The 21,862-nt window shown below is 42.2% G+C and overlaps 1 protein-coding gene across 28 annotated transcripts in view; it reads right to left on the reverse strand.

Annotated features, from left to right (window-relative positions):
- The window catches only part of MAGI1 (membrane associated guanylate kinase, WW and PDZ domain containing 1), a 466,555-nt gene that overhangs the window by 340,257 nt on the left and 104,436 nt on the right, over positions 1-21,862 (reverse strand). The window lies entirely within an intron of this gene.

Consider the following 21,862-nt stretch of genomic DNA (forward strand, 5'->3'; position numbering starts at 1 on the left):
CCTTGGGTTTTGCCAGGTACTAGTGACCTGGATTGGCCACCGTGAGAACGGGCTACTGGGTTTGATGGACCATTGGTCTGACCCAGTAAGGCTATTCTTATATGTTCTTAGAGTTCAGCTATATCAACCTACAAATAGGAACACATTATTACTGAAAAATTCAACAAGATGTTAACTGTAAAAAGGATATGAAAATTCATTCAATCTGTACTTAATTTAAATGTGATTATTAATCTCTAATAATTATTTTGTCTCTGTATGTGATTTTTTTTTTTTTTTTTACACATACATATTTTGTTTTAATAACATGTTGGAAATTTTTTTTTTTTTTTTTAATATATTATGTGTCGGAAATTTATAAAAAAAAAAAATACATTGAATTCTCCTCTAGAGTGGAATAGTCCCTGATCCTATAACTTCTGATGCCACTTATGAATGCCAGAATAGAAATCTCCTTTAAACAGTTTCATCCACACAAAATAAGTAATGCAACTTATTGATATATCTGTTATATTTCTGCTTTAATGCTACTAAAATTACTTGGGGCCATTGGTGGGTGAGGTAGTTTATTAATGCTTTAAACATCATCAGATAGGGCCAACCTATCTTGCCTTATATTTTCCATGCACATCTGCAATCAATTTTAGTTTGGTTTATTTACAGGTCTATTTTGCACCGTTTATCCTATCTTCAGAATTTTTTTTTTTTTGCTCATTTTAACTATTCATATTAAATTTTAACATGCAAGTTAATTAATAGGTTAAATTGGGTTAAATCCATTTTAAAAGTACACAATTGTTTTTGCAGGCAAGCAAATTAACCCAATGTACGTATGCTAATAAATGTACATCTCCCAAATCAATGCAAGAGATAAGCAAAGCACGCAGAAAAGAACCATACTTTGGTGTTGGGACATCAACTAGTGATTTGTCAAAGAGCAGAACTAGAAGACAACACCCGAGATATTCACATAGTGGCATGATTTCCTGCCCGGAGAATGCAAGAAAAGCTATCGTAAGTTGTACCTGTAAGAGTGGGGACTAAATTAGCAGGTGACAATAGGAAAGCTAAAGATACAAAATTCAATGGTTAGTCTAGTCTAGTAAACCAAGTATCACACCACCTCGGTTCTGTATTTGAAATCAAAAGGATCAATAACTAACACCAAACTGGCGGCCATTGAAGCGTCAACAGTTGCCACTTTGGTGTTAGACGAGTCTGAATAAATTGACCATTTGGAAGCATAAGAAGTGCAAAAGCATCAAGAACATTTGTAAAAAGAAAGCAAGGTATGAATTGCTATAAAAGCATCACAGCCCTAAGGGTGGGTGTTTAGCAGATTGCAGACGATTGTTTTTATCGCCTTTGCTGAAATGACAAAACAATGTCCTTCAAAGCGCAGCAGGCTTTAGAGAAGAGGATGTGCGCTAAGCAAAGGGTAATAGGATTAAGTCATACATTCATGAATAAGCATTATGAAGAAATTCACCCAAGGCAGTCTACAATAGGTACAGCTTAATATAAACAAATATATACAGCCTCCTCCTGCCAGTTTTCATGTGAAGTCTGATCTGTGCACTCAGTAAGCTCTGGGATCCTCTGCAGCAGTGGTGGCACATGGGGGCACCGGCACCTCTCCAAGCCTCAATGCCACACTCGTGCCTTACCTTCCCAGCCCCCCTTCCCCCGTACCTCTTTACATTTTTGCCAGAATGAGCCAACTACTCTGGCCTGGCTCCCTCTGAAATCACTTCTGGGTGGCAGGGCCAGGAAGTGATGTCAGAGGGAAAGCCAACAACAGCATGAGCAGGTCCGAGAAGCTGCTCGCGTGGCAAAGATTTAAAGAGGTACGGGGTGGGAAAGGAGGGCGCGAGTGTGGCACGGGGGGTGCAAAAGGAGGGCACAAGAGGATGCCACCACCTAGGGCACCTCTTACCCTCGCTACCCCACTGCACTGCAGATCAGTCTTTCGATTAGCAATGCCAAAAGAGGGGACAGGAGAGAGGATCAAAGCACTGTTATACTCAGGGAAGAGTGTTGCACCGTGATTAATGTTACAGCCTCAGCACCTTGAGGCTGTGGGTTCAAATCCACGCTGCTCCTTGTGACCCTGGGCAAATCACTTAATCCCTCCATTGCCCCAGGTACATTAGATAGATTATGAGCCCGCCGGGACAGACAGAGAAAAATGCTTGAGTACTGTTCCAAGCTCCAGTGGGAGAACGGTATAGAAAAATAAAAGAAATAAATCTCACTGTTATACTCCAATTATCTGAACTATATTCTCCTGCATTCATTGCTAACTTATTTGCCAATGTGAAGTTGTCTTTTCTCTGTAAGCTGCTTTACTACAGACATTACTTTGGAAGAGGTGAGAGAGATACAAATCTTTCCCTATTTCCTTCTAACTTAGATTTCCTATGTCCTTTCCCTGAATCATATATATACAGCCATATTATCACACGTACATTTATTATTCAAAGACCTCTTGTGTAACCTGACTGTTAGGATTATTGTATAAAAGGGAAATATTCTTAAACATAAGTGAGAAACAGTGACACCTAATGGCCTTTTTAACTAACTGCACTGAGGAGTTCTTTGTCTAACCTCGTTACCTCCTGTTTTTAAAGTAAAGAGCACTCAAGAACTGATAGAGAAAAGAATTTCTGTCTGTCTGCTCTCTGCAAAAATAAAAGGATATCAGTTAGATTTGCTTTCTATGTTTAAAATATGCTTCCTAATATATATTAATCAAATGATTCAACTTAATAGACCAAAGCTGTTTAAGTTTCAGTTTAAAGATGATACCAGGAGACACAGCTACAAAATATTTTCCTGACAGCGGAGGCTTCGATGATGACAACAGGCCCCACCGGGGCGAACCCGAGAAAATATAAAAGAAAATTGTTGTTGGGTTGTTTTTTTTTTGGAAGTTGGGAACTTAGGAAAAAAGAACTTTTTCGAAGAAAAAATACACGAGCGAGAAGGCAAGCGAAAAATTTTCAACGGCCGTTGAAAAACACATGTCTTCTTAGCTCCACGGAAACTAAGAAACTGGGGACCGCACGCCTCCGTCGGGCGGGAAGGCACTCATGCATGCGCGGTGCGGCCTAACTAGAACTTTCTGTTCTTAGAGTGCAATCACTCTAAAATTGTCCATACCGGAGCTCCGTCGGTGCCGTCACCCGTCAGTTAAGAATATGCTGCCTGCTTGTCCTGGGATAAGGAAAATTTCAAAGGCAAAAAAAAAAAAACATGGCACTAATGATCTTGTTATAAGATTTATTTGAAAATGGTGGAGAAATATATATAAAAAATAAGTACAATAATATAGAAGAACACAGTTTTTGTTGCATTTTTAAACTTATGGCTCATAGCAAGAACGGACCCTGGAAGAAGGTCATTTTCATGACCGAAACATGGCCCGTGTCGGGTCTATATCACAGTTTTATACTGTGTTGTACATTTTATTTTGTATATTTCTGCATCATTTTCAAATAAATCTCATAACAAGATCATCAGTTCCACATTTTTTGGGCCTTCTGCTTTGCTTTTGTGGAACTACTCTAGTGGGGTTTCTTTTACATTTTCTTGCAAAAGGAAAATTTCTGTATACCCGCTTCACAATGTCCTATCCGATCACCACCATATTTCCCTCCTTCAGCTCAAGCAGGGTGATCCAGCCATCACAGCTGTTTGCTAGATCTGTTAACCTATGTAAGCTGAGCTATCAAGCTCTTGAGTTCCTCATGGAAGTAGAGTGATACAGGAAAAAAAATTTATTCCCGTTTCCGCCCCGTCCCTGTGAGCTCATCCCCACGAGCTCGGTCCCCATCCCTGCGAGCTCAGTCCCCGCAAACCATCTAATCCCATCCACATAAACCATCTCCCTTCTGTGTTCTTATCTCCCCTTTGTATCTGTTCTTCTCCCAGCGACACGCTTTCAAGAATTCACACGCGGCTGCTTCAGTTGAATCTTTTCCTCTGACACAACTTCCTGTTTCCGGTTGCGTCAGAGGATTCAACTGAAGCATTTGTCACCATCCCCACAGCAACTACTATTTTATCATGCCCCATTATCAACCACTGTGTCATTCTCTACATCAGGGGTGTCCAATGTCGGTCCTCGAGGGCCGCAATCCAGTCGGGTTTTCAGGATTTCCCCAATGAATATGCATTGAAAGCAGTGCATGCAAATAGATCTCATGCATATTCATTGGGGAAATCCTGAAAACCCGACTGGATTGCGGCCCTCGAGGTCCGACATTGGACACCCCTGCTCTACATGGAAGGTCAGAGGATGATGCAGGAATGTCCTTCCATCCCACATATCTTTCTGGGTCCTGACAATACCACTCTCTGCCCCTAAGCATTTTGTACGTATCATTGGCACATTGACTCTGTACATTTGATGCTTTTATATTAACTGGGTTCAGATTCGCAGGACAGGGATGATCTAGTCCTGGGTTTACCCTATGATATGCAGTGACTTGTAGTTCTGATTCACCATTGCATTCCCTATTTTTTTTAAAAAATGCAGATCAACATGCTCTGGGGTAAGCCCAGGACTCAATCAACCCTGCCCTGCTAATCTGGATCCAGTTGGCAGTCTTATTTTATATAGTGCTAGAATAGGGGGATTCTTAACCAGCGGTGCCTGCATCCCCAAGGGGGTGCGAGAATGGGTCAAATGAAGTGCAGAAAAGGGTCTTGAAATCTGAGGCAATTTATTGAAAACTTTCTAGACAGAGTGAAAGCAGTTACCGTATATACTCAAATATAAACCGAGATTCTGCAGCTAAAAAAAAAGGCCCAAAATAGGGTTCTCTGTTTATATTCGGGGCAGGAGCATAGAAAGATCGCTCCTGCCCCGCTTCACCGCTAGACCACTAGGTAAGGTCTGAGGGATGTCAGGGGCAGCATTTCTGAATTAAAAATTTAAGGGGGCAAAAAAAAAAAAAAATTTAAAAAAAATCACAAATAACCAAATTCGTGATTGGGGAAACCGCGAATAGAGAGGGGGAGCTGTATTTCGCTATCCGTGGTTTAGAAGGGGGTATGAGAGCTTTATTGATCAGTTAAAGGGGCTGTGAGAACCCAAAAAGTTCAGAACCCCTGTTCTAGAATATAGAAGGTTGGAAAGGAGAAGACTTGGCTGTAGAAAAGGTTTGGGAATAATGGAAAAGAAAATGCTGAGAGAAACAAGAAATATTTTAAGGCTAGCTATGAAATGAGTTCAAATGTCAAAAATCGTTAACATGAATTTCAGTTAAGTAATCCAAACACGTGTAGTAGGAACAGAAAGGCAATTCGGAGCTGTTCGAAACTAGGGAATCTGGGGTCAGCCTCTGCCCTCATTTCAGCCTACACCCAAAGCATTCATGCGTTGACCACCATAATCTGCTTGCTTTAAAAAAAAGTGAGTGCGTCCAATTACGCCTTGTGCAATACAGATACAGTTAAGAGGACTCTGGTTTCCCTGGCAACAGTAACCACATAAAAAATAAAAATAAAAAAATCTCAGAATAGCTCCAAGTATTCCAGTTCCTTCAAAATGTTCCACTTGGATTCTTGATCACAATCAAAATTTACCGACTGTTTATGTCAACGGTACAGGGCTGTTGGCTTGAATGTTGTTTGTTTTTAAGATAGGAAAGAATTGAAATGAACCTTCTCTTTGGATAAATGCTTATTTACCCATGTTGAATCCTTTTCAAAATTTTTACACTCGCAAGAAATATCTTAATGAATCTCTAGCTTGCTATACATCTTCCCTCCTCCTTGCCCCTCCCCAGGGAAAAAGCTGCAGCGACAAGGATGTTCTGGCAAAGTGCATGGAAGAAATTGTAATTTTGTTTTGTATTCACTCCCCATTTTGCTTCCCAGTGGGTTGTAATCTAATCTGCAAACTTTTTAGATACCCGTGTAACCACGGTCGCTGCTGGGACACACGAAAATTCACACCTGCTCCCGAGAACATAAGATCATAAGATCTGCCATACTAGGACAGACCAACGGTCCATCAGGATTTCCAGGATACTGGGCTCAGATAAGTTAAATTAAGAGCAATATAAGCATATACAGAGGTTTATTGATGGATTACGCCACAATATTCAAACTGATAATCAAGTGCTATGATTGAATTCGAGAGACATAGATTTCGGGGCATGACCCCGTTTGTGGTCTCTTTCTGTACCTAAAAGGTCCCTGAGCATTTTATTTACATATTCTGAACGTATTATTTCAAGTTCTGTTGGTGTCCGATTATTGTTTGGACATACTATAATTTCAGCATATTATTTCAAGGTCTAGATCCAAGCAAACTTCAAATGTATAGTCACAAAAATGTAAGGTAGGCTTACAAGACATGGGGGTTCGGTAGCCATGAAAGGGGGGGGGGGGGGCCTTCCTGTCTGCCCTCCCACCAGCTAGCCGTGTTCTCTTCTTAGCAAGCTGCAGTCAGCTGCCACCCTGAGGCACTGCATTAATGATGCAGGCAGAGAAAGCAGCCAACTGTAGATGCAGGAAGTGGACCGGTTCTTTATCTTCTCTTTATTTATTTATTAGGCTTTATCGACCGCCTTATGAAGAGATCCACCCAAGGCAGTGGACAGCAGCTGCAATTTGACATAAAACCTACAGTTTTGTTAACAGCATAACAACAGTAAAATGACCAAATACAATCAATGAGGTTAACCTTGAAAACAACAAACTGAAACCTAATAATAGGACCACCGCGAAATAGTATTTAACAGCACTAAAATTCAAATAGCAGAGATATAATACAAATGTCAGCTTGATACTTATTAAACGCTTAACATACCATAATGATTCTTGTATCCCGCAAATGTCGACGAGGAATCATTGCAGCTTACATAATATTAGAAACTAGAATAAGCCCGTTACATTAACAGGTGCTAGAATAGATGTGTCTGTCTTTCTTTGTCTCTCTCTCTCTCCTTGGCCGCTATCTGTCTTTTTTTTCTCTCTTTCTCTCTCTCCTTGGCCGCTGTCTGTCTGTCTTTCTTTCATTCTTTCTTTCTGTCTCTCTCCTTGGCCACCGTCTGTCTTTATTTCTGTCTCTCTCCTTGGCCGCTGTCTGTCTTTTTTTCTGTCTCTCTCTCTCTTCTTGGCCACTGTCTGTCTTTATTTCTGTCTCTCTCCTTGGCCGCTGTCTGTCTGTTTCTCATGCCCCTTCTCCCACCTACCTGTCTTTCTGTGTATGTGGGTCTTTATTTCTGTCTATCTCCATGCCCCCCTGCCTGTCTTTTTATCATGGCCCTTCTCCCACATACCTGTCTTTCTGTGTGTGTGTCTCTATTACTGTCTGTCTATCTCCATGCCCCCCTGCCTGTCTTTTTATCATGGCCCTTCTCCCACGTACCTGTCTTTCTGTGTGTGTGTCTCTATTTCTGTCTGTCTATGTCCGTGCCCCCTGCCTGTCTCTTTATCATGGCCCTTTTCCCACGTCCCTTTTTTATTTGTTTATAGTGCAAAGGGCAACCGGTGCACAGAAGATGCTGTTGGCTCAGCTGTAGGAAGTGTAGGAAAGCGCTGAAAACCGCCACCCACGCACCGCTACTACCATATCTCTGCCTACTCTACCACGGAGTTACGGATCATGAAAGCAGAGATCACAGAGGTAGGAGTGCGCGTAGGGTTTTATTATTAGTGATGATACAGAGGTATATACTGCATGTACATGAAATAGTTGTAAAAAAAAAATCAGTATAGTGAAGAGAATAGATGTGTTTTCAGTGCCTTCCTGAATTGGAAGTGTTTGGTAAGTCGTCATAAGCTGCTCGGGAGTTCGTTCCAGACTTTGAGTCCTTGGCATTCAAAGGTGGTCTGATGCCAATATTTTTCTAGAATATTTTATAATGTTATAATGTTCACAGGCTTCGCCTCTGTAGGGCCATGCCTGCTGTACCATCTTTAGGCTTTGGGCATCGTGAGGCTAAAAATCATTTTCACTTCTGCCAGCCTTGTCATTTCACAAGCTGTCTATTAGCCAAGTGGGGCCCCTTCTTGGTAGGCGAGATAAGACTCCTCTCCAGCATGGACCGGTAGTAGTCAGTGCCTGGCAGTCTTACCTCTAGGATGACTTATGATGACATTGGACAGATACTGCAAGACACTTTGATATGTGACCAGCAAAAACTGCCTGGTCACAGGATACTTTTGGTCAAAGATATCTTTGGCAGGAAGAAGATAAGAAGAAGAAAGGATTGGGGCAGTCTCAGGACAGTTTGTCATGAGGTGAGGGAAAGGTAACTTCAAGTGTGTGCAGGAGAGACAGATAGAATAGGCTAAGGCAATCTCGAAGACAGCCTCTGTTCGGACTTAGGTGTCCTTCTAAGTTGTGAAACCAGGTTACAAGGGAGCATTCTCTGTGTCATTCTCGGTTGCACTCCCAGCTGTTTGGGCTGGCTGCATCTTTCCAAGAGCTGGTCCCCCGCAGTGTGCTGCAATCACCAATATGACCCTTTCAGAATGGAGGGGGCTCTGGCCCAGGAGAGGAAGCATCATGCTGTAAGAAGCCCCTCCTTGTAAATGGTGAGCAGGTATTCCTTCTATAGTGCTAGGTTAGCAAGATATTTGGCAATATTCCTGCCATGGGTAGTTCTATGAGACTTGGTGATATTCAGTAATAAATCCTAGCTGTGTAATCCTTTATCTCTTAGTAACCTAGTTTCTCACACATAGTCTCATCTCATCAGAATTCTTATCTGTATATATTTGTTCAGTGTTATGATGTTCACCAATGCATATTTACATATGCATCCATGTAATTAAGCTGTGCATGCCCCTATATTCATGCATGATTATTATCTGTTAGGATAAACACATAATAAAGACAAACGTTTTTCAGGAAAGTCTGGTCACTGCTCCCAAGCGAACAGCCTAGCAAAAGTCATTTCCTAGGACCATTTATGACAGTGCTAAGACAAGGGCAAGGCTGAATGGTAAGGAATAGAGTTTTCTCCAGCTCAGAGCTGGAAAGCAACACACAGACAACTCCCAGGACTCTTAGCTGACACTCCTCCTGAAGCAGCCTAGGGGATGAAACTCAGGACCGAGTTGGAGAGTTGCCATGAGCGTTATATACACACATTAACACGAGGATTCTACTGGAGCCATACTGTACAACCACCACGGCTGGAATGAAAAAGATAAGCATCACTTAGAAAATATTCATGATTGCAAGAGAGAGTTAAGTACCAGCTCTAGTGATCCTAAGATTGACAGATACAAGTACAAATGTACCAGCCAAGGGACTCGTAAGTGTTACGATGGTCCCAAAATTATCTCGCTGTGGCTCCAGTGCAGGAGATTGGGCACTGAACACAAATATATTTTTAAAAATTTCACTATTATTTATATTCACTTACAGTTGAAGAACAGAAATATTTGTAGAAGATAACAGACCAGTGATTTTTTTAGCTTATACACTGGAATTGAATGTTTTGAATGCGTGATAGTAAATAAGTTCTAAGACACCCCCTAGACACCAGACTTTTATTGCAAGTAATAATTATATAGCACTGCCAAATACTCCTGCACCTCTTATTGTGCTCACCAGTAAAGCATGGCAATGTGACAAAATTCATCACCATTCCTATGCCCCTGGATAACCCAGGGAAACCATCTCTGTGTCAATTTTTTAAGGAGAGGGCAGAACCAGAGTATGAAGAGGCACAACCACTGACTCTCAAGCCTTGCCTTGAAGAATGCTGGTGGTGAAGGACTGAAGTTGAAATAGACACCAAAGAGTGACGTGGAATGATTTCCCACAGTTATCCACAGGGAGGGGGAACAGTAATGAATTTTGTCACCGTGTCATTCTCTACTCAACAGTAGGGACTTTTTGGCGTATTCAATAGGTGTCGATGCTTTCAGCACAGAAAATGCTAAGTAACCAGACTGCTGCTATAGGCCTAGTGGCCGAAACGTGATTTGTGTTGAATCATCTTCTGATTGTGTAATAAACTCATTAAGTTGAACACATACGTAGACTTCTTTGTCTCCTCTGCTGTTCGTGTGGTTTTTTTCCCTTTGGACTTGAGGTGAGCTTGTCCTCTGTTTTTTGCTTCTTTGGAAAGTCAATACACCATGGTTAAGGTAGACCTGGGGAAAGCAACTGAGGATCTCTAGGGGTAGGTAGTATGGGATTTGATACTTTATGGGATCCAGGCAGATACTAAACATATTCAATATGAGTTGCAAGATGAAAGGCCCATGGATTTTGCACCAACCTAGGCAGGAGGCTCACAGACTAAAAATTATTATAAAAATAAATGTCAATTACAAATAACAGATAGTATTAGAAAAATGGTATTCATAAATGTATTTGACATGATAAATCCAAAGCAACAAAATGGAACAATAGTCTCTGAAAGGCATAAGGAAGTGTTGGTAATTAAAATTTATTCACAAATGTCCAAATATCAAAGCATATATAGACCATACATTGCTCAAACTGCCACAAGGAAGAAAACATGTAGCAGACCCAACACGATCTGTGTTTCAGCTCCTCAGCCTTCATCAGGGGATCCTTTCGGTTGCTTTGGATTCACCAGTCTGTTTGTAACTTAGGTCCTTTCTTCCTCTTTGTGGTTGCTTTTGGCATGATAAAAGCATATAATAACTAAAAAAAAATAAAATAAAGGACTAGAATCTATACATGGTGCCTAAAATAAAAAGTTGAGCCTTTTCTACAAATGGCACGCAAAGTTACGCGCATGCCACCTTTGTATTCAGACCTTTCAGATTTATTTATATACCACTTATATTCTAAGTGATTTATATCCTGGAACTTTAATATATTTCCCTATCTTTATTATATTTCCCTATCCCAGTGGGTTCAAACTATCTAGTGTACTTGGAGCAATGGGAGAAGGGATTAAGCGACTTGCCCAGGATCACAGGAAGCAGCGAGGGATTTGAACCCAAAACCTCATGGTGCCGAGGCTGTAGCTCTAACCCTCCCTGTGCCACACACTCCCACATTGTGGATTTCCTGAAAAACTAAAGCGGCTGGGTATGTCCCACAAACCATATTGATAAGCTCTGCCCTAGCACAACCAGTGCACACAAAATCAAATTTTAAATATGCAACTAGTTTGGGCACATCAAATCCTAAATGCAGCTAAAACTTTTTTTTCCAATGAATGTCTTAAATAAACTGGAGCAAACAAGAAAAAAAAAATCAGTTAACAAGCTTGAAAAACACCCCCCCCCCCCTGATTTTGTTGTCTTGCACATCTCTTCTAAAGGCAGAGATTATCAAATAAAACCAATAAAATTTATACAAGGACAATTGTAGATATTTAAGTTTTTGTAGGCTTCTACTTACCAGCTTTCTTTCACATATTCAATAAATTATGCATGAATTAAATTAATAGACTAAACACCTTTCCAAACTGATTAGCCGAGTTAATCAAATATTGCCACAACTAATACACACAAAATGTCCTAATGAATATTAAAGTGTTACCTACTCAATACATAGTTACGGGTCTGCTGTCTTTTTGAAAATGAACCAAACATACCTTCTAAGTAGATGACGGCAGATAAAGACCCAAATGGTCCATCCAGTCTGCCCAACCTGATTCAATTTAAATTTTCTCTTCTTAGCTATTTCTGGGCAAGAATCCAAAGCTCTACCCAGTACTGGGCTTGGGTTCAACTGCCGAAATCTCTGTTAAAAACCTATCCCATCCCATCTACACCCTCCCAGCCATTGAAGCCCTCTCCCAGCCCATCCTCCCCCAAATGGTCATATACAGACACAGATCGTGCAAATCTGCGCAGTACTGGCCTTAGTTCAATATTTAATATTAATTTTCTGATTCTAGATACTCGTTACTCTTCTTAGTAACCGTTCCACCTAAGAAAGTAATGTCATTTTTTGTTTTTGGGTTGTTTGGGTTGTTTTTTTTTTAAAGACTATTACTCTGAAGACTAGCCTGATTGGATAACGAAGAGAGACAGAATTTGGAGATCTGGACTGTCAGCAAGAGCCATGACTTCTTTTTCCATTACATTTTCCCCTGGCAGTAAACCCTACAAAAGCCAAATCTGACCCTCTTGTCGATCAGTCTTTATCACTCCCTACATTCCACTTTTTCTCTGCTCATATTTCTCCCCTCTGTGTTCCATCTGATCTTCCTCCACGTCTCCTTCTGCCCACAATTCAAAATCCGTCACTGTAGGCAGAGAAACCATACCTGCACTGAGGAACCTAGGCCAGGCTAACCAAGAATGTAACCTGTTCTGAGCTCTTTGAGGAAAACGGGTAGCAGCTTGTCAGAGGATGTTGCTTGCAACTGGACCATGCTAACTTGGGCTGAGTCCTGAAAATGACGCCGCCAGATGTGGATTTCAATGTCCTGGCTATCAGGAGAATTGCTCGAAGGCAGCTGGCATAATCCTCCTCCACTACACCACTGAAAAAAAGGCGTTGCATTACACAACCAACACACAAAATGAACCAGAAGATGGGAAAAGGGTTAAGAAAAGCTATTAAAGGGCTTTATTGAAAGCAATCTTCTTGTACAGGTACAGTGTATTCTGTTCTATTCAGATTTATTTTCTGTGGCAATTAAACGGAACAGGATTCCACAATGCATCAAAATCCCACTGCAAACGGGCATTTCCAGAAAAGAGCAGGTTTTACTCTTCAGTATTGTCTTGTCAGTCTCAAGGGAACACTTGTGCCATGCTCTAGAGCAGGGGTAGGGAACGCCGGTCCTCGAGAGCCGCATTCCAGTCGGGTTTTCAGGATTTCCCCAATGAATATGCATTGAAAATAGTGCATGCAAATAGATCTCATGTATATTCATTGGGGAAATCCTGAAAACCCGACTGGAATACGGCTCTCGAGGACCGGAGTTCCCTACCCCTGCTCTAGAGCAGTGCATCGCACACTAGTGTGCCTCCTGAGAACGTCAGGTATGCCGCAGCACACTGGGGAGGAGAGGTGCCAGCTGACCGCCTACAGGATGTGCCTCTCGTGGCACAAGGCATGTCCAGTAGGCAATCAACTGGCGCCGGCCTCTGGCCCTCTTCCCTGCTGGCACCGCCCACTAGCCTCACAGGGCCTTTGTGCATGCGCAGATGTTGACATGATGTCACGCATGTGTGCGACATCATCATGGTGATATCCGCACACTTCCAAATGCCTCGAGCCACGGCCACTGTGTTTAGTGTGCCACGGCTCGAAAAAGTTGCATATATATCCCAGCTTTGCTTGTTTTCTTTCCCCCCCAGAATTGCCTGCATGTGGTATATAGTATGCACGAATTGAGTCATATAGTTTAAGAGCCTTTTATTGTGCCTTTACTTCTGGTAATGCCAGACACATGGACAGAAAAGAAAAAAAAAAAAAAAAGATAACCAACTACAAAATGAATGCTGAGAATAAAAGGAGCAAAATGGCTCAAAGTTTTGTTAAAAGCTTATAAAAAGATGGTTCCAAGTACAGTAGGACTCAAGATTATCCGGACTAACCTCAGAGAGCAGTCCAGATAATGGAAATCCAGATGCCAGGATGCCATTTAATTTTTTTGATTTGTTTTTAATAATGGGGGAAAACACCATCAGCACCCCGGACACCCCTGTCTCACTGAAGAGAAAATCTTCAACAGGAGAAAATAAAGTTCCAGCCACAGCCAGAATTCAGGAGCTAGTTGAATAGCGACCTTTTCCTGCTGGGAGATAGAGAATACTGGATAAACAGGAGGAGTGCCAGCCAATAGAACCACCTGTTAATCAGTTTCTCTATCCCCGCCTGCTGGTAGATGTGAGCTATCCCATTGGTCTCTGGATTCATCTGCTGCTGTTGCTAGGGAAGACAGCCTTCTAGGCGGTTTACAAAAAAAGAACTGGTCTGGGCATTCCCAGGGAGTTTGCAAAGTTGATAGACTGAGCTTACAAGAATTGATGGTGGAAGACCACCAGCCAATCAGGTTTTCAGGATAGGCCTAATGAATATGCATGGCACAGATCTGCATGCCTGCCACTTCCATGATCTGCAAATCTTTTAAGACATATTCATTAGGGTTATCCCGAAAACCTGACTGGCTGGTGGTCCTCCAGGACAGGGTTGGGAACCACTGATCTAGTGCTGGTCATTAACCGCTTCAAGTCTGCAGCCTTGAAGAGTCATAAGTCAATTTCAATAAAGGCCATGATGCCTCATTTATCAAGGCTATTTGGGTGCTGTCAACATCTGAAACCACCATACTGATGGATTTAGTTTTTCTACAAGAAAGCTTCATCATGTGAAATAATGCAATGAATATTAATCTTTTATATTCTTATGACAGATGCTGATAAGGAGGGTCATTAATGTTGGAATGAAGCAAATAAGCTACATTCCGTTCTGTCAGTCATAGAACACACATCTGCTCAGGCGGCTCTTTCAATAATCCTTTACGCTGTCACTTTTTAGATGAAGAAATTAAGAGAACATAATGGAAGCTCCCAAAAGCAGCTACATGTAATATCTATAACGGCTGCTCGGACAAAGACGGGGAGGGGGGGGACTGGACCGGAGCTGAGGCTGAGCGGGGGTAGACGAGGAAAGCAAAATCCCCGACAACCTCAAGACCTCCGGGGAAGAAACAGGACTCCCACCTGCCTGCTAAAACAAAATCTGGGGCAAATCCCCCAGATGGCAAAGCAGGACTCATTGCCAGCAGAAACCTGTTCCTGTCTCTCTAAGAATGGGGAAGGTCACCTGAGGCAAGATAAGAACATAAGAAGTTGCCTCCGCTGGGGCAGACCAGAGGTCCATCCTGCCCAGCGGTCCGTTCCCGCGGCGGCCCATCAGGCCCACTGCCTGAACAGTGGTCTCTGACTAATTTTATAATTTACCTCTAATCTTGTCCCTATAACCTTACCTCTACTCCTATCTGTACCCCTCAATCCCTTTGTCCTTTAGGTACCTGTCCAGACCTTCTTTGAAGCCCTGTAGCGTACTTCTGCCTATCACATCCTCCGGCAGCACGTTCCATGTATCCACCACCCTCTGGGAGCTTCCTGCCAAAAAAGACCCACTGAATAAAACTCCCCCAGACCTGCAGCAGCAAAGCGACAAAGGGACTAGACTTAGTGGGAAAAGACAGGTTGTTCACCCTCTCCAAGTTAGAGAGAACGAGAGGGCACTCTCTAAAGTTAAAAGGGAACAGATTCTGTACAAATGTAAGGAAGTTCTTCTTCACCCAGAGTGGTAGAAAACTGCAACGCTCTTCCGAAGGCTGCTATAGGGGAAAACACCCTCCAAGGATTTAAGACAAAGTTAGACAAGTTCCTACTTAACGAAACGTACGCAGATAAGGCTAGACTCAAGTTAGGACACTGGTCTTTGACCTAAGGGCTGCCGCAGGAGCAGACTGCTAGGCACGATGGACCTCTGGACTGACCCAGCAGCGGCAATTCTTATGTACAGAGAGCAGCACAGCTGGGGTATCCACATTACATACATTAGTATACATTTGTATTAAGCAAAAAACAAAAGGAATTGACCCCAAAATACCCACAAAGAAAATCAAGAGAAAACAAAAAAAAACTGTGGAGTGACGATGTTCCCAAATGGACTTTATTTGAAAGTATCAAAGTTCCAAAGGTCCACTGAAATCATCCACATAAAAGTAAATCATCCACATAAGAGCCTTAAAGGACCTAGTCCGCTAGGGATACAGGACCCAACACGGTCCGCGTTTCGACAAAAAGTCTTCTTCAGGGGTCCTATAAAGGTGAGTACGTGGGAAACAATTGTGTGGTGAGCCGGAAGTGAGACCGTGTTGGGTCCTGTATCTCTAGCGGACCAGGTCCTTTAAGGCTCTTATGTGGATGATTTACTTTTATGTGGATGGAATTATTTTATGTGGATGGAATTATTTTATGTGGATGATTTTAGTGTAACCTTTGGAACTTTGATACTTTCAAATAAAGTCCATTTGGGAACATCGTCACTCCACAGAGTTTTTTAGTTTTCTCTACATTTGTATTAAACCAATTCTACTTTGAAATTGCATAAATATTTTCTGATGTCTGGCTACCGCATTAAAATAAGGAATATCATTTCTGAGGCACAAGGGATTTCTTCCAAGCCTTGCTCTAGGTGAAAAATGGGGCTTCTTGGCTAGCACTGTATATTGTGAGGGTAAGGGGGGGGGGCTAATTAAAGGACTTAAAGAGAATAAGTACCTGCTTGTCTTTATAAAATATTAGTGTGAGTGGCAGGCATGGGACACTGCGAAAATCAGTATTTTGTCAAATATGTGAGAAATGGTATGGCAAAGAATTAACAAAATAAAAAGAATCCATGCAATACCTTTTTGTTGGACTAACTAGAACACGGTTTAGATTAGCTTTAAAACAGTGCCCTGAAAATTTTTGTCACGTTGTGGCACACTAAACGTCGTGGCCGCAGGTCGTGGCATCCGGAAGGGTGAAGGCCCTCCAGGCGGTCCCTGAACTGCCAGTGGGGGGGGGGGGGGGGGGGTCGGCAGAGAAGATGTGCAAAGAGAAGTGTTGGCGCCAACTAATTGCCTACAACAGGGGTGCCCAACGCGTCGATCGCGATCGACCAGTAGCTCAGGAAGGCAACTCGAGTCGATCGCACTCGTGTTGCCGTCCTGATCTACGGGCCGATCAGCCTTCCTCTCCAGTGTTCTCCCTAGGGCCTTTTAGCTGGGCGGTCCGCCCAGCTGTCATCTGCCGCTGCTGAACATTAAAAAAAAAAAACCAAAAAAACGGCTTGGAGATTTCAGCCCCTAGCGAACTTATGCTCCGGGCTCTAACGTGTGCGTGCAGGCTTCTCTTCTCTTCCCTCCGAAACCGGAAGTTATGTCCGGGGAGGGGGGGGGGAGAGAAGGGAAGCCTGCACGCACATGTTGAGAGCCCTGAAGCAAGCGTTCGCTACGGGCTAATGCGGGAGACAGGTTAGTGAAGCATTTGTTCTTGTTCCTGCCGGGTCCTGCCTACTTTCTGTTTCCGCGAAGGCAGGACCCGGCAGCATTTCCCCCAATAGGTTGATCACGATCTTGGGCTGATCAGCCTTCCTCTTCCCGACGGCAGAATTGACGTCGGGGGAGAGGAATGCTGGTTGGCCGAAGCAGGGAGAGCTTGGGGCCTGTTATTGGTGGCGTTTGGGTCCTGGTCCCCGATGGTAATGGCAGTGGCAGTGGCTTGGGGGAGGGCAGGGAGAAAGAAAGAAAAAGGGCAGGCAGGGAGACAGAAGGAAAGAAGAGAAACAGAAAAAAATGAAAGGGAGGCAGAGAGAAAGAAAGGGAAGGGAAGAGGAAGGAAAAGTTGGGGGAAGGAATGAGGTCTGGAGGAGAGGAAGCATACAGGCTAAAAGAAGGGAAGAAAGATTGTATGCACAGTCAGAAGAAGAAAGTGCAACCAGAGATTCATGAAATCACCAGACAAGGTAGGGAAAATGATTTTATTTTAAATTTAGTGATCAAAATGTGTCTGAATTTATATCTGCTGTCTATATTTTACACTAAGGTCCCCTTTTACTAAACCGCAATAGAGGTTTTTAGCGCAGGGAGCCTATGAGTGTCGAGAGCAGCGCTGGGCATTCAGCGCAGCTCCCTGCGCTTAAAAACTGCAATCGTGGTTTAGTAAAAAGGAAGGGGGTATATTTGTCTATTTTTGTATGGTTGTTACTGAGGTGATAGTGCTTAGAGTCATCTGCTTTGACCTCTTTGAAAAACCCTGGAATAGGAATGATGATTAACATTTTCTATGCATACAGTGTGCTTTGTGTTTTTTTTAAATTTTATTGTTGGTAGATCATTTTGACTTGGTCATTTAAAAAGTAGCTCGCAAGCCCAAAAAGTGTGGGCACCCCTGGCCTACAAGATGTGCCTCTCCCCGCGAGAGGAACATCCTGTAGGCAGTCAGCCAGTGCCGGAACCCCATCCTCAGTGTCTCAAGGCGCACCTGAATTCTCAGGAGACACCCTAGCGGGGCGCGGTGCACAGTTTTGAGACGCACTGCTTTAGAAGGTAATCCTTCTTCAGATCAGAGAAAAGCAAACATAAGAATTCCTGCTGCTGGGTCAGACCAGTGGTCCATCATGCCCAGCAGTCTGCTCACGTGGCGGCCCTCTGTTCAAAGACTAGCGCCCCGAGACAAACCCTACCAGCGTACATCCTTGTTCAGCAGGAACTTGTCTAACTTTGTCGTATACAAGAGTAAAAATCAAAGTATTCAGATGAGTACTTAAGCTTGTAAACTGCCTCCCGCTTTGAACTAGAATACTGATTTTAGTGCAGTTTAATAAAATTAGGTGGCTTCTAAAGAAGCTTTTGGCTTGTTTCTTTCCTAATAAAATACATTAAAAAAAAAAAAAAACAACAACAAGTGTTGAATGACCAGGAAACGAATTTGAAGTAGTTTTCTTACTATCTTAAACACATTGTTCTAAATAAGTTTTTAGCCTCTACAAAATTACCAAGTTGCAAAACCCTTGGCTTCATCACTCCTATTAAATATATGCTCCAGCACACATTACATCGGAGAAGACCTCTTCCATCACGGCCCTCTGACATTGCCAAAATTAATGCCAACAGCCTTCCTCTCCAACTAGATGTGAACAAATTGATTCATTCCACAATTTCAAGATGACAAACCAAGGTTCCAATTAGTTGCAGGAAAGGATCAAAAATAAGGCAGATGGGTTAGACAAAGCTTTTTTTTTTTTAGTATCTGGTAGTTGTCATGGTCAATGAATTTTGGACTGCATTTTTAATGGCGTAAAGAAAATATAGTCCAATCAAGAGCAGAAAATTCAGTCTTCTGAGTGCTTTGAAAGATGTGTTTTATTGTAAAAAAAAAATTTATATTTTTGAGTGCTAATTATAATCTATGGGGTCAATATTAAAAGTAATTTAAATACTATGTTTTCCTAAAAATAAGACCTAGCATGATTTTCAGGGTAGGTCTTAATACAGGCCCTACCCCCAAAATAAACCCTAGTCCCTGGATTCGCCAGCAGCAGCGCTTCCCCACCCCCCTGCCATGCAGCCAAACCCCCACTGACTATTTTTCATCTCTCCCTCCCGTCCAAACCCCGCAGACCCTCCAAACACGAGACCTACTACCTCACAGAGCAGTGTCTGCAGCACTCTAAACATGCTCCTTTGCAGCCTTCTCCCACCAGGGCATTCCCTCTTCCGCTTCACTGATGTCATTAGCAACACGGCGCATGGAAGGCCCAGCGGGAGAAGGTCGTGAAGCAGCCTGTAAAAGTGCTGTCGACGCAGCTCTGTGGAGGGAGGTATGTAGGTCTTGCGGTCAGCGGGATTCAGATGGGAGGGAGAGATGGAAGGATGGGATGGTCAGCAGGGGTTCAATTGCATGACCCAGGGGGTGGGGTGGGAGCTACTCAAGGGTTCTGCTGCAGCTGCACGAAAGGGAGGGATAGAAGCTAGGCAAGAGTTCTGCTGCACGAGGGAGGGGAGGAAAGATGCTGCACATGGGGGCAAGAGAAAGGAAAATGGAAGAATTGGGACAGAGGAGAGGAAGGACACAAAAGATAAGTGCTTTCCTTCCTCTAGCACCTTATGCACCTTATATTTATTGAAATTGACACTAAAAATATACACAGCACAAAGTCACTTTACCAAGACCAATGATGAATTTACCACTCCAGTAAGGGCATGAAAAATTCTTTACGTAGTGCCTTGGGTATTCGAGGTCTGGTAATTTAATACAAACTTGATATGAATTTGTTCTCTAGCTTATTTGATTTCTTTTAATATTCTCACCGTAAAATAATTGGTGCAGTGGTCAGTTTTTCCAAAGTGTTGTCCGACAAGAGGTGACATCCTGGTTAGTATTGCAATTTTTAAAATATCTATGTAAATTGATCCTAGTCTGTAGCATTTGGCCTGTTTCACCAATGTAACATCCCTCTTTGCACTTTTTTGCATTGAATGATGTATACCACACATTAGAAGATGTTGAATTGTTTTTCCCCACTTTCACGCACATAGGAAATTAAGACAATCCAAGAACATAAGACCTTTTAACCTTTTCCTATCATAATAAATTTTACGTAACGCTGGTTCCAGTCGTAATTATTTTAGCAAAGTTTTGTATTATTCACCGTTATCAGGTGATCGAGGCCAGCAGCGTGCTGGACTTTAAGAATAAATGGGATACCTATGTGGGATCCCTACGAGGGTCGAATAAATAGTCACTAGGTATAGACTTAAGAGGAAGGGACAGTAGGGTGGGCAGACTTGATGGGCTATAGCCCTTTTCTGCCGTCTTCTATGTTTCTATCATTTACGGCTATTGTAAACATAATGTAAATAAGTCATAAGTCTGTAAATTCAAATATTTTGTGTTCCTGGCTCTTTTAGTCCATACAGACTGTTTATCCACTGTTGATGTCATTTTTGGAATGTCGATAGGAAAAGGTTAAATTAAAATGATGAAATATTTCGACACCTACGAGACAGGACTTAAATATCTGGACTTCCTTTCCCACTACAAAGACATTTAAAACTGCTTCATTATCTCTGTCTCCTGCTCACCCACCCACCCCTCCCTCTCTCTCTGAAATCACTTAAATGCTTTCATATTTCCCTTATATATACTGAGATGTCAATATTTGCTCATTTCTGAAGGAAGGTTACCTTCAAAAGCTCATCATAAAACTCAGTTAGTCCAATAACAAAAGGTATTATCTTATTTCCTTTGTTTTTTTGTTTTATTTCTATACATTACCCCATCCTGCGACATTCAACTGGATGTCTGTTGTCATGCTAACCCCTCTCCTCAGAAGAGTGCTCCAAGGATTCCCTTTGTAGTGTCTGTGAAACAGCTAAACGTAATTCTTCTATACCGCCATAACCCAATGATTTATAGCATGCTTCTGTTGCAAAGCTTTGCCTACAATCCCTTCAGGACTAACAAAATTGTAAGTTATAATGCTTTTATTAAAGTCTTTCCAGATTATGAGAATTATAAGTAAAAGAAAATGCACTGTGAAGAGATCAATTTGCTTTACCTTCAGTAACTATATTTGTCATAGTATCTACACAGCAAGACGTCCTATTTTTAGACAGAGCAACAGTGCTGGGGAGCTTGACCCTTTCTAGGTGGTCTTGCCGCTCCCGATTGTTTAGAAACCACCCCCTCGTCTCCATGAAACCCATAACTGAATAAAGTCCATCAAGTATTTTTTTAGCTAAACAAAATAAGATTTAAGACAAAACAAAGATCTTTCTTTTGCTATATTATACTATCTTTCAAAGTTGAAGCCAAAGGTAAACACTCATTTGAGGAGAATTAATGGGAGCATAACATATCTTCTGTACAGAGAAAGGTTCATAAGGAACAGCAAAACTCTTTAGGAGTATGCATTTAACAAGTTTTTTTTTTCTCTTCGGTTTAATTTCTTTCAAATGAAACAAATGGGGAAACCATACAGAGTGTCACTCTTGGAATTCTTTCCAACCCCTGTGTACATGGGTATATATGTATCTGTTTTGTATGTGTGTATTTTTATGTCCAGCTCTCCATTTTGTATGTACGAGGTGATACCCAAAAGTTCAGAGAACTCAATTGCGTCCACCGCCTCCTTCCAAGTAGTCCCCTTAAGTATACAGCAATCCCAGCATTTTTCTCACGAGTCCATGCATCTATGGAAATCATCTTGGTTGAGTGCCTTGGGGACCTCCCACTATTCTGCCTGGATCTCTTCAAATCATGTTAACATGGCGCCCTTTCAGTCGTAATTTCATTTTGGGGAATAGGAAAAAAAAAAATCACAGGAGGCAAGGTCAGGTGAATAGGGAGGGTGCATAATCACTGTAAAGTTTCTGGAAAG

The sequence above is a fragment of the Geotrypetes seraphini genome, chromosome 17, assembly GCF_902459505.1.
Source record: "Geotrypetes seraphini chromosome 17, aGeoSer1.1, whole genome shotgun sequence".
NCBI lineage: Eukaryota > Metazoa > Chordata > Amphibia > Gymnophiona > Dermophiidae > Geotrypetes > Geotrypetes seraphini.